The sequence below is a fragment of the Quercus suber genome, unplaced genomic scaffold, assembly GCF_002906115.3.
Source record: "Quercus suber isolate HL8 unplaced genomic scaffold, Cork oak 2.0 scaffold_741, whole genome shotgun sequence".
In the NCBI taxonomy this organism is placed as follows: Eukaryota; Viridiplantae; Streptophyta; class Magnoliopsida; order Fagales; family Fagaceae; genus Quercus; species Quercus suber.
In genome coordinates this window covers 31,359-43,324 of record NW_027070179.1, presented here as the reverse complement: position 1 = coordinate 43,324, position 11,966 = coordinate 31,359, and the positions used below count along the sequence as shown (strand labels likewise).

The 11,966-nt window shown below is 32.1% G+C and overlaps 1 pseudogene; it reads left to right on the top strand.

The window, feature by feature from the left end:
- Positions 1-7,410: 7,410 nt before the first annotated feature.
- LOC112024637 (probable trehalose-phosphate phosphatase 4) lies at positions 7,411-11,764 on the top strand (annotated as a pseudogene).
- The last annotated feature ends 202 nt before the right edge of the window (positions 11,765-11,966 follow it).

Here is an 11,966-nt window from a genome sequence, read left to right as displayed (position 1 = left end):
AACCCCTTCTCATTTCACTTCTTGTTCATGGGCTAGCTGGTACTCCTGCCATGCCATTGCATTGTTTTTACCATGATATCGTTTAACTTTGTTTGCTAGACTTCCTGTAGGCCTGCCATGCCAGTTTCATGTGTTATTCCTTCCTTTAGTTCACGTTGCCTAGCATTCCTACTAAGCCAGTCCATATAACATCTTGGGCTTTCCCGGCCCAATTTATTCCTTAGGCATCTTCAGCCCGTTTTATCATTTCCTACTTCTTACATTCCCATGGGGTTTTGATAAGTCTTTTGGGCTTTCTCAGCCTAACTACCACATTTTTACTTTTGGGTTTATTGACCTTTGAACCAATTCCATTTACTAATTCCTTTCTTTGGACTCTTCTGTCCCCTTTTTGCTTTCTTTCTATTTCTTATGATACCCATGGGCTTACCATTTCATTCTTTGGGGCTTTCTTGGCCCATTTGCTTGCTTTGGAACCATTTTGTTATTTTGTGGGCTCGTGGACCATTATTCTAGCCATTCAGGCTTTAATGATTTTTACTTTGATACTTTTTCTTTCTTAACCCCTTTTTCATATTGTTGGGCTTCTTCTATCGTTGGGCCCTTTTACCAAGATGGGCATCAACAAGGGTTTTCAAGGAAAAGAACTTTCCCAGGTGTGACTTTATTGAAGTTGGTTTGGGTAGTAACCCTTCTTATGCCTGGAGGAGTATTATGGTAGCACAAAATATGATTCAGAAAGGCATTCAATGGTGAGTGGGGAATGGGAAGAGTATTCGAATCTGGGTGGATAAATGGCTGCCTATACCTTCTTTGTGTAAGGTTACATCTCCACCTTCAACTCTCTCTATGGATGCACGAGTCGACATTACAAAAAACTGGGTCTATAGCCGCGTTTGAAAAACGCGGCTATAGACCCCAAAAACGCGGCTACAGGCTGGAGCTGCGTTTCCTGTAGCCGCGTTTGTAAACCTGGCCTAAGTACCGCGGCTACAGAACTAAGGCCGCGTTTTTGCAGGTCAGACCTATAGCCGCGTTTTTGTAAAACGCGGCTATAGGTGAACCTGTAGCCTCGTCTTTTCCTCTAGCACAGGAAACCGGCCCTCCATACCTATGGCCGCATTTTTTAAAAAACGCGGCTACAGGGAGGGCTGGAGCCGCGTTTCAAAACGCGGCTACGGTCGCAGACCTTTAGCCGCGTTTCAGAAAACGCGCCCATAGGCCCCACTGGAGCCGCGTTTCTACACCCGCGGCTAAGGCTACGGACCTATAGCCGCATTTTTAAAACGCAGTTATAGGTTTCACTGCTGCTGTTTCAGTGACGTTTTGAGCAAGCTATAGCCGCGTTTTTAAAAACGCGGCTATAGGTTTTTTTTTTTTTTTTTTTTTTTTTTTCCACCCCCTACCTAAATAACTGCTTCCTGCCATATACATTTATACAACCTGTTACATCCCAACATCATAGGTCCATGACCAGGTTCCCAACAGCACATCAAGCAATTGATAATATTTGCTTGCAAGCAATTGCAATACTAAGCATGCAACAACACTAAGGCAAGTTCCCAACACTAAGGCAGCAAGCAACAACATAATTCTTACAAAAAGAATTGATAAACTTACCAAATTTATATTGACAATTTAATAATAATAATAATAATAATAATAAAAGGGTACTAGAATATTTTCTTTTAAAAAAATAGAACTGTGTATTTTGGGTAATTTAATAATATATCTAAGTATTTTTTTTAATAATTCGATAGTTGGAAGATGTAGGATTTAAATCATAGTTTTTTCTATTAGAACTATCAAAAGATACTAATCAGTTGAATTACAAAACCCTTAGCAAACCATATTTAGTTAAGTGTTAGAGATTATAGTACCATATTTTTTTGTCATCCAAAAGCTTTTCTCTTATAATATAAAGCTAAAGTTAGCAAGACAAATACCTTAGATTTATTTTGATTAAATAAAGTTTCAATAATTTAAAAAAAAAAAACTTGTATTAGTGTTTGAGTAATTAGATAGAACGGGCTAGGGAGACCGGGGACCTTGTCCTCCGCCAATTACTATGCATAGATTAGAAGGGTATTATGATCCTTTTTCTCCAATTGAGTGGATTCTAATTAAAATCCTAAAGTTTTTTTTTTTTTTTTTTTTTTTTAAAGAATAAAAATTTTAAAGTTTTTTGATGAATATTGATGCAAGATTTCTGTTTGTTTAATACAATGACTATCTTACCCCTATCTTACTTGTTTGTCTATTCATTGTTACCCTAGATTCAAGTCAAAAGCAAGGCTATGATGGTCTTTATAATCAACCTTTCACTCCACTATATTAAAATCCAAGAGCTTCAATAAAATTTAAAAGGGTAATTAAATTCTATCAACATATCCTAAGGTTTGGGGGCTAATGCCAATCAGGTCCAAGATTTTTCAAAACTTATCAATTTGGTCTCTAAAAATAACTTAGTGCCTAAAACCAACTTAGTCCCTAATAAGACGGTTGAGAAAAATGATTAACAGGTTAACAGTATTTAAGAACTAAGTTGGTTTTAGGGAACAAAGCTAGTTTTAAAAAGTTTTGAATTTAATTGGCATTAACCAAAATCTCAGAGTATGTTAGTGAAATTTACCCAATTTAAAAAAAAAAAAAAAAAAAAAAAAAAACCTTGATTACTTGAATATTACCCATTTTTTACTATAGGATGTTATAAAGTACAAACTCTCAATGGTACATGTTATTATCTATTGTTGTCACGTAATGTGAGGCCGATGAGTCCATACCTAAGACCCACTTTTTTATTAAAATATATATATATATATAAATAACGGACAACTAGATTTCTTCTTTCTTCTAAAAAATTTAAATAAATAAATAAAAATAAAAATAAATAAAAAACTAGATTCCTACTTAATATATATATAGGAGACCAAACCAGCACACATCAACAAAACCCAAGTACAAACATAAAACATCCATTCAAATTCAAAAATAATTTACAGAAACAAAAACACATTGAAATTAGGCTATTCATTGTAATATTGAATAGACCCCACGTACCAAATTGAATTATTATTTCAATTGTAAGTTGGAGGACAAATTTTTCTTTGTAGATATATAGAACCAAACCTTAATTTGTTTTCCTTTCAAAATCAAAACTTTGTAACATAGTACATAGCATTGGCAGCTTTGAATAAACAATGAAGTAAAAACAATTAGAAGGGAGAGTGAAGAGAAGAGAGTAAGTACCTAATTAGCTTGGGTCGATTTGAGAAAACCTTCTTAGAGAGAAAAATTTCCTAGAAATTAAACTTTGTAAGAAAAAGAATTTAGTGAGAAAGAGAGAAACTAGAAGGGAGGGGTGGTATGGTATTTATCTATATACGAGAAGAGAATCAAGATTACAATCTCGTCGGATTCTCACCTTTTAAAACTTTTCTTTCAACATTTGTGAACTGTAAATCTGTAAACGTATGAAACTAAAAACAAAAACAAAAAAAACAAAACACAAAATTTAAAACTTGCCTAGTTTGCTTAATGTCCAACTAGGATTCGGAATATGGTAAAAGCACAGGTATGGTATTAAAATGATGGTAATGATTCCAATTTTACGTGTGCTGTAGTGCATTAATTATTCTCACTCCAATCGGACACAATATTATTATTATTATTATTATTATTATTATTATTATATTATTATAAGTAAAATAATAAGGAATATGGTAAATTTCACTTTTTTTTTTTTTTGGTAATAAAGTAAGTCTGAAATTGTGAAATTTTTATGAGAAACAGACACAAACTCAGGAGAGAGAGAGAGAGAGAGAGAGACGCGGCTATAGGGTTCCCCCCCCCCCCCTCCCTTTAAACAACTGCTTCCTGCCATAGAAATACAAGTTCCTGCCATATACATACAAGTTCCATGACCAGGTTCCGAACAACAAATCAAACAAGATATATAGAAGTTCCCAACACTAAGGCAGCAAGCAACAACACTAAGGCATCACAAAAGATACATACAAATGTTTGGAGATCACAAAAAATATACAAAAACCTGAGTTTTACATTCTAAACTGCCCTCAAACACTAAGGCAGCAAGTAACAACATTTGTGTTTACAAAAATATATATATATATATATATATATACAAACGTTTGTATTTACAATATGCTAATTAGAAAGTCCTCCATTTCATTTGCTTCCAAAAGGGTTGAACGGAAATGCCTTCTTGTCCACACCATGGTAAAACTGCACAAATTATTCTTTGTCAAGTTAAAGTTGCCAAATGTTTGCTTGCAATACATAATAATACTCTAAACATGAATTCCAAATGGTAATTCGGCAATGCTTAAATGCACATTTATATGAAAATCCCTGACAATGGAGCAATTTGTTATGCTTGAATGATATAAGGGAATGAGACATACATTATTTTTTGCCAAATTATGGAGTGATTTGACTTTTCAAATGCCAAAAAAAAGGAAAAACTGAATAATATTATATATGATAGGTGCGAGACTACATACGTAGATCGAAAGAAATAAGGAGAGCTCATCACTGCTCTAAAACTGAATATCCTCAAAAATGTGTCCCAGCAAAGAGTTGTTCTCTACGGAGCAAGAGATTGCCTTCATCACATTTGCATTGTCTCCTTCGATCACCAACTTTGAGAAGCCAGCTCAATTTAAAAGCCATGGTGAAATTATAAAATTAGTAATGAGATTTTTTTTTTAAAGAAAAAGGTAATGTGAATTAAAATACGTATGGCAAATCATACAATTACCTCATGTGGAATTATCCGTTCCGACAAATAATATAAATACTGTTGTTGCTTTAGTTTACTCACGTAAGTAACATACTTCTATGCAGGTCCTAATAAAAAATGATTAGGTTATTTTGTGAAATACATTAAACCAACTCCAATCCATTTACCCATTAATTTCTTAGAAGATTTCACAAAACCCCTACCACTTAGTTTTCAACTTTTAGAAATGTATTAGTTGACCACCTCGCACCCTTAATGCGATGGTCACTCCACAAGTATAAGTGCTTGTGGAGTGTGGGGTGTGGGGGCAAGGCCAGGATTCAAGTCTCCATGAAGAAGCTTCACACACATATACACTTAGATTAGGGTAGAGTAAAATTTCTATCTTGTATCAAAAAAAGAAATATATTAGTTGATGAGTCAATAGTTGCGTTCTAGCTTGTTTCTTTAGTAGTACAAGGATTTCTTTAGTGCCTTCCATGGTTGTTATGCACTTATACTATCATTTTACTTGGATCATTTACAAGCGGAAATATGGGCCTCTCATAAAATCATTGTTTTTGAGTTCAATAAATTTTTAAGTTTTTGTTAATATGAATTTGTCCATTAAATTAATAAGTACTTAATGAAGCTTGAGAACAAATAAAAAATCAATCATTAGGGTATAAAAATTATTAAGTACTTTGAAGTATAGCAATATGATATTCATTCCTCTCACATGAATAGTAGATTCCATTGTGAATTTTATTAGTAGAATTCACAATTCATGTGAGAGAAATGAATATCACGTAACAACATTGTTGAACTTCGAAAATACTAAATAGTTAAAGGTTTCCATAATACATTGCATTGTTGTAACAATTTTAAAAAATAAAAAATAAAAATAAATAAACCTATAATGAATAATATCGGTGTCACCTTTTAAAACCCCCCTCCTCTTACCAACAAGTAACATATATAAGTTTATAGGTTTGATTTACCTTTAATACTTTTTTAACTAGATATGCCATTTTATTTTAAATATACAATGACAAGTGGTAATAGTTTTAATCTCCACATTTTATTTAGTAAATGAGTGATATATTAGTTTCTCATTAAACAAAATAAGATTTATTTTTAAAAAGTACTAAAGGTAAGATTATAACAATGTTTATAACAATGTTCATTGCTTGAAACGTGAACAAATTAATCAAGATTAATTTTGCTAATTCAGTGATTATACTAAACAAATATCTTACTACAATGGAAGATGATTTTCTCACAAATTCTTAATTTATTTAACATTGAAAGATAAATTCTACTAAATTTAATACAGAGTTGACTATAGATAATCTTTAAAATTTAAGACAAGTAAACACGTCAAGTTCCATTTTGATAGATAATTAGTTGAAAGGTATTAAGAAATAACTTATTTTGTGTTTTTTTTTGAAAATTTATTCATTATTTAATAGATGCTAGTTTGGGTTTGCGTGAATTTGTTTATTATTGTTCATGTTGACTGCCCTCCTTCCCCAATCCCCCTGCCCCCGTCCTCACAAAGTTCAAATCATTGTTTTGTTTGATAATATGCCTTAAAGAGTTTTTTTTTTTTTTTTTTTTTTTGAGACCCGGACCAAGAGGACCAAGGAAGAAAACTATTATTAAGGAGCATCAAATAAAAGGAGAGGAGCATGTCCTCTGAAACATCCTCAAGCCAAACAACAAGGTCCGAAAGAGTTTTGGCCTTCTTGGCGAGAGCATCAGCAACTACATTACAGTTGCGTTTAACATGATTGAAATGACAAAAATCAAAATCAATAGCTAGACTCCTGATATCATCTATGATATTTCCATACTCTGCTGACGTTGAGATGCCATGAATGATAGCTTGGGTGACCACTGCAGAATCACCTTCGAAAATGACTTGCCTGAGCCCAATTCTTTGGCGAAGAGGACCGCCCTTCGACAAGCAAGCACTTCCATTGCTGTACAGAGGTAGAGATGTGTGTTGGGGCTGAGAGAGCACAATTGCTTCGCCCCTGCTGTCTCGATATTGCTATAGGGTTCTTAAAGATTGTCTATTAATGGTGCAAAACCTTTTTTTTTTTTAGGGTGAATGGTGCAAAACTTCACCTGATTTTTTTATTTTATTTTTGTAGGCTCCATTAAATATTTTTCCTTCCAATTTTAGATATAAAAAAAATAATAAAAAAAGGTCCCACAAAGCAATATTAAGTGAAAATTTGAAATACGCCTGTTGTTTTATGTTTCCTTTTTCTTAACATCTTTAATTAGGTGGTTCATTTTAATCTCTGGGTGGTTAGTTGAATTAGTTGATGCACTTTTATCCGTTACGTTTTAACCCAACTTTTCTAGTCGATTAAAATCATCCATTTTCAGAGAAAAAAACCATGTTAAAAGAGTGAATTATGCATGGTTGATATTGTCTCAACCAAATATATGTGAATGAACACAATTTCTTGCTCGATTCTACCTTCTTGTATCAAACTATGAGTCTAGTCTTAGACTCTTAGTTTCTTGCTTTTGCTTTGAGCTTGATTTATTTCCTTTCTTTTTTCATTTTTGTTTAATTAGTGTTGCAAAATTAACTAACTCAATTTCATTAACTATGGTATATCGACAACCACCTTAATTCAGGTCCCTTAAGCATGGAATTCAACCCAAAAGAAAGATTTGACGACAAAGATACAATTATTAATGGTTCTTATGATGTATGGCTGGTAAGCACACACTAAATTTAATGACCCAACCACTCGAGATACCGTTAGTTTATCATGTGATGCCTTATGTTACACCATTTTGCTATGAATCTTTGATTAAAATAATTTTCAAGTTTTCAACTCATTACGAGTTTTCTAGTTTATCATGTGATGCCTTTTGTAGTGACAACTCATTACTTTATATATCTTTCTCTTTTCATTGGGTATACATTATTGTGTACATTAATTTTTCTTTAAGAAAAAAAAAACATATTTAGCATATTTGTTTATGCACCATTTCTTAAAAGCTCAATATTTTTATAGGTACAACTATATTCTTATCAACTTTCAACAAATAAACAAATCAACACACACATAAAAAGCCAACCCAAGAGCACATTAAAGCTTTGTTGTTGTAGTAAATTACTAACAAGTTTTTTGTTTGGCTGCTATAGAAAAATCATCCTTCTGCCTTAAGCTCTTTTGATGAAATAAAGAGAGTGACTGGTGAGAAACATATTGTTGTATTTTTGGATTACGATGGAACCCTCTCACCAATTGTAAACGACCCTGATCAAGCTTACATGTCTGATGCAGTAAGTACTTTATCTAAAAAAAAGTTAGAACATGCATTAATTGTGACCATACATACATTATTAAAGATTACATTTTTGTAGTAAAAATAGTCCCCCACAAACTTTATGGAGGAAGAACTAAATTGCCTAATTTTTTTTTAACTAGTTCATGTATCGTTTGGAATTCATTTGACTGAAACCAAAACATTAGGAATTTATGCCTATTACTATGATTTGAACATTTTTTTTCTTACTTTGTTGGTTAAGCGTTTTGCTATAGAAGTACTCCCATTTTCTTATGAATTTGGTTTGAATTTAATTTGGGTTTATATATATATATATATATATATAAAAGTTTGGGTAAATACTTAGTTGTTTTGGAAGTGAGAATTTAAGTTTATATCTTAACATGCTTGACTTGGCTATGTATTTAAATGTGTCTACCAATTATTTGAGTAATTGACTATTAAAAATACTCTATCTTATGGTATTAGTCTCATTTTAATTTTGGTTTAAATAAAATTTTGAGAAAGTTGGTTTTGCTTTTCATCTTGTATTTATTTATTTATAGTTACGATAGTATTTCAATCTATAGCATCTGCTCCATAATGACTCTAATCTTTTTTTCATCGACAAAATGCTTTACTAGTTGAACTAACTGGAATTCATATTTTACTTTTAATATTCATAATCTAGAAATTGTTTTAATTATAATATATATTAACTTCAAGAAAAAACTTTCATGCACATCACATATGTTACCGACTAGCTTCTTCTTAACTTTTTACATAGCCTTTTCTTGTCTGTTCCTGCATTAGAGTCTCCTAAGATAACTTTGAAAAATCCTTATCTCAACTAAATATACTCCAAGTGGTGACAACCGACAACCGTGAATATTAATATAAAGGAAGATACAAATGGGATTAAACAAACATAGTTTATTTTACAAAGCATACCTATAAAATAATTCATGTGTGTATTGTTAAGTGTTAATATATGCTAGATTGTATGATAGTTTGAAGTCCATAGCCTATAAAAGGCTTGTTGTGTTGAGGCAGCGAGGAAATACTAGAAAGATAATACAACCCTATCAATATAATTGCACTGTTCATCTTCTTTCTTTTATTTCAGTTCAATCATCCCTCTATATACCTCTGTTTAAGTGTGTCTATATATATATGTATATATGGAATCGATCACCATTCGGCACGTGGTGGCAATACCTTCCCATGCCAAAGCCACATCAATGCCATGATGGGTGTTTGCAAGTCATTTTCTTCAAAACAAGGCCGTCGAATTCTCATCACCTTCGTTGTCACTGAAGAGTGGCTCAGCTGCCTCTGTGGCTCTGACCTTAGCAAGCTAAATAATAATAGTAACTCTTTTCTAAAGACTTGAACCTTAACTCTTAACTCTTATGCTCCCACTCTACTTATAATTGTGAAGTGACCTATAACAATTAGTGCAACAATGAGCTAGATCTTATATACAACTTTTTAAAAAACTAATTAACACATTTGTGATATTAACAAGTTTTTTTTCTCTAGGTGTTCCAATTTGTGAGATTAAATAATACCTATTATGCTGGAAGTCATGGGATGGATATATCAACCCTATCAGTTTATCTCTATTATGGTAACCACAAGCATCAAGCTAGGACTATTGATGAAAAGGTATATTTTCTCAATTGTTTGTGGTTAATTTTCTATACTTGGTGCTTCTCATGGAAATTGCATTTTTTATGTTGTGTTCAAAACCTGTAAGTCAAAATTTAAATTGCAATGAAAATATCCTAAACGTTTTCCATTAATTGTTTGATCTTGTAGGGTAATGACATGGTTAACTTCTGCCCAGCACAGGACTTCTTGCCTAGAATTCAAACAGTAAGAAATTATGTACTGTTTACAAAATCCTCTTTGTCAAAGATAAAATGGCAAACTAATACGAAAATGCATGGTCATAGTATCAAAAACTCCTCCTTTTGTTCCTAGCTAGGACTTTGTAGTATTAGAATGCAAATAAATTGTCTCTTTTTTTTTCTTTTTTTCTTTTTTCTTTTTAAATTTCAATAATGCTTTGCTCCTCTTGCAGACAAAGGTTATGTTGCAAGAAATAACAAGAGGCATAAAAGGTGCCATGGTTGAAGACAATAAATTTTGCCTCTCCGTACACTTTCGATGTGTGAATGAAGATGTAATATTTTAGTGCAATAATGATAATTTGATGTGATCAAATAAAAATAAATGCAATATGATAGCAATGATATTATTAACACATAAAAAAACATGGTAAAATATGGTAGTTCTCAAATTTGTAGATAATAAGAATGCATGTCAAAATTAATGCAGAATGTTGGCGTACTTAAGGAGAAGGTGGAATCAGCAATGAAATCCTATAAAGACTTCCGTATATCCGAAGGAAAAGAGGTATAAAAGTTTTTTGTTATCTTTATAATAAATTTTAAGATTTCTCCCTTCTTAAAAATATAATTTTCCATTAAGTAGTAGTAAAGTTTGGAATAAATCAATCATGCAATCATATAATTTATCTCTTTTGATTTTGTGTGTGTGTGTGTGGAAGATAGATCATAGTATATGCATGTGTTCAATCCTAATTATTCTGTAAAATTTATTAACTGACTCCAAAATTTTTTGATTAAGACTTAGTTGTTTTTTTAATGTTGTTATTTTTGTTATAGCTCATGGAAATCTGACCTAATATAAACTGGGATAAAGGTCTTGCTTTGCAATATTTACTTGATACTCTTGGTTTTGAAAATTCTAGCGAGATCCTTCCTATATATAGGAGACGATAAAACTGATGAGGATGCTTTTAAGGTATAGATTATCTACTTGATGATACTTTATTATTGTTACCAATTTTAAATCGTGGTGATTTTTCTTAAAGCCTAGCTAGATAAACCCATTAAATATTGATCAAACCCCCTCTTCTTCCATAGGCTTGGTGGATGTTGCCAAAACCATTGAAATCATGCATTTAACTCTTTTTATTAATTTTGATGAATAATCAGACTTGTCTTTAGACCCACACTAATGTAATTTGTGTATCAATGTTGCAGATGATTAAGAGCATTGGAAGAGGATTTCCTATAGTTGTTTCTTCTACTCCAAAGGAGACAGAAGCCCTATACTCTTTACGAACCCAATAGAGGTCATGTCCTTCCTAATATGTTTAGCAAAGTGGAAAAAGGATTGTACTTTGAGAGGTGGATATATAAAAAAAGAATATAAAAAAAAAAAAAAAATCTTTGTTTGGCATGTTTAGGAGGTTAATTAGGTAGAGAGATGCTAACTTCTCAGTATGAGGTATGCTTATTAGGCACAGGTGAACTGGTTCATACTAATTGGATATTGTTACATTGTTATCATATATGGTCAATTGTTTATAGTTATATATAAGGGCTATTTCTTCTTATTTGCCTTTACCCTATACCAAGGTTCTAAAAATTATGATTTTTATATGTACATCGAGTCATCGATGGCTCGTGAAAAATCATGTTAATTTTTTTATTAAAATATTTTTTTTTTTTTTTTGGGCACTTTGAACTTGGTCTTCTTTCTCGGTTGTTTGGATCTTTCTTCTGTCTTTCCTTCTTCTTAATCATTTAGTCATTCTTCTCCCTTTTTTTTCTTTCTCTTTCTAAGTTTACTTTTGATAATTGCTCTTTATCATCAGACCAAAAACATCAATTGCGTTTTTTGGTGTAAAGGGTAGATGCAGATCAAAATTAGAATATCTAAAACTGGTTTTGGGTTATAGTTCTCTTGTAACCAAACAGCTATGGAGCTTGTTCAAGAACTTGGAATAGTACTGTCCACAAATTGGAATAGTGCCTGTCCCTATTTCAGAAGAGTGACATCCAACATGCATCACCAAACAACAATGATGAAATAATGCCATCCCTATTAA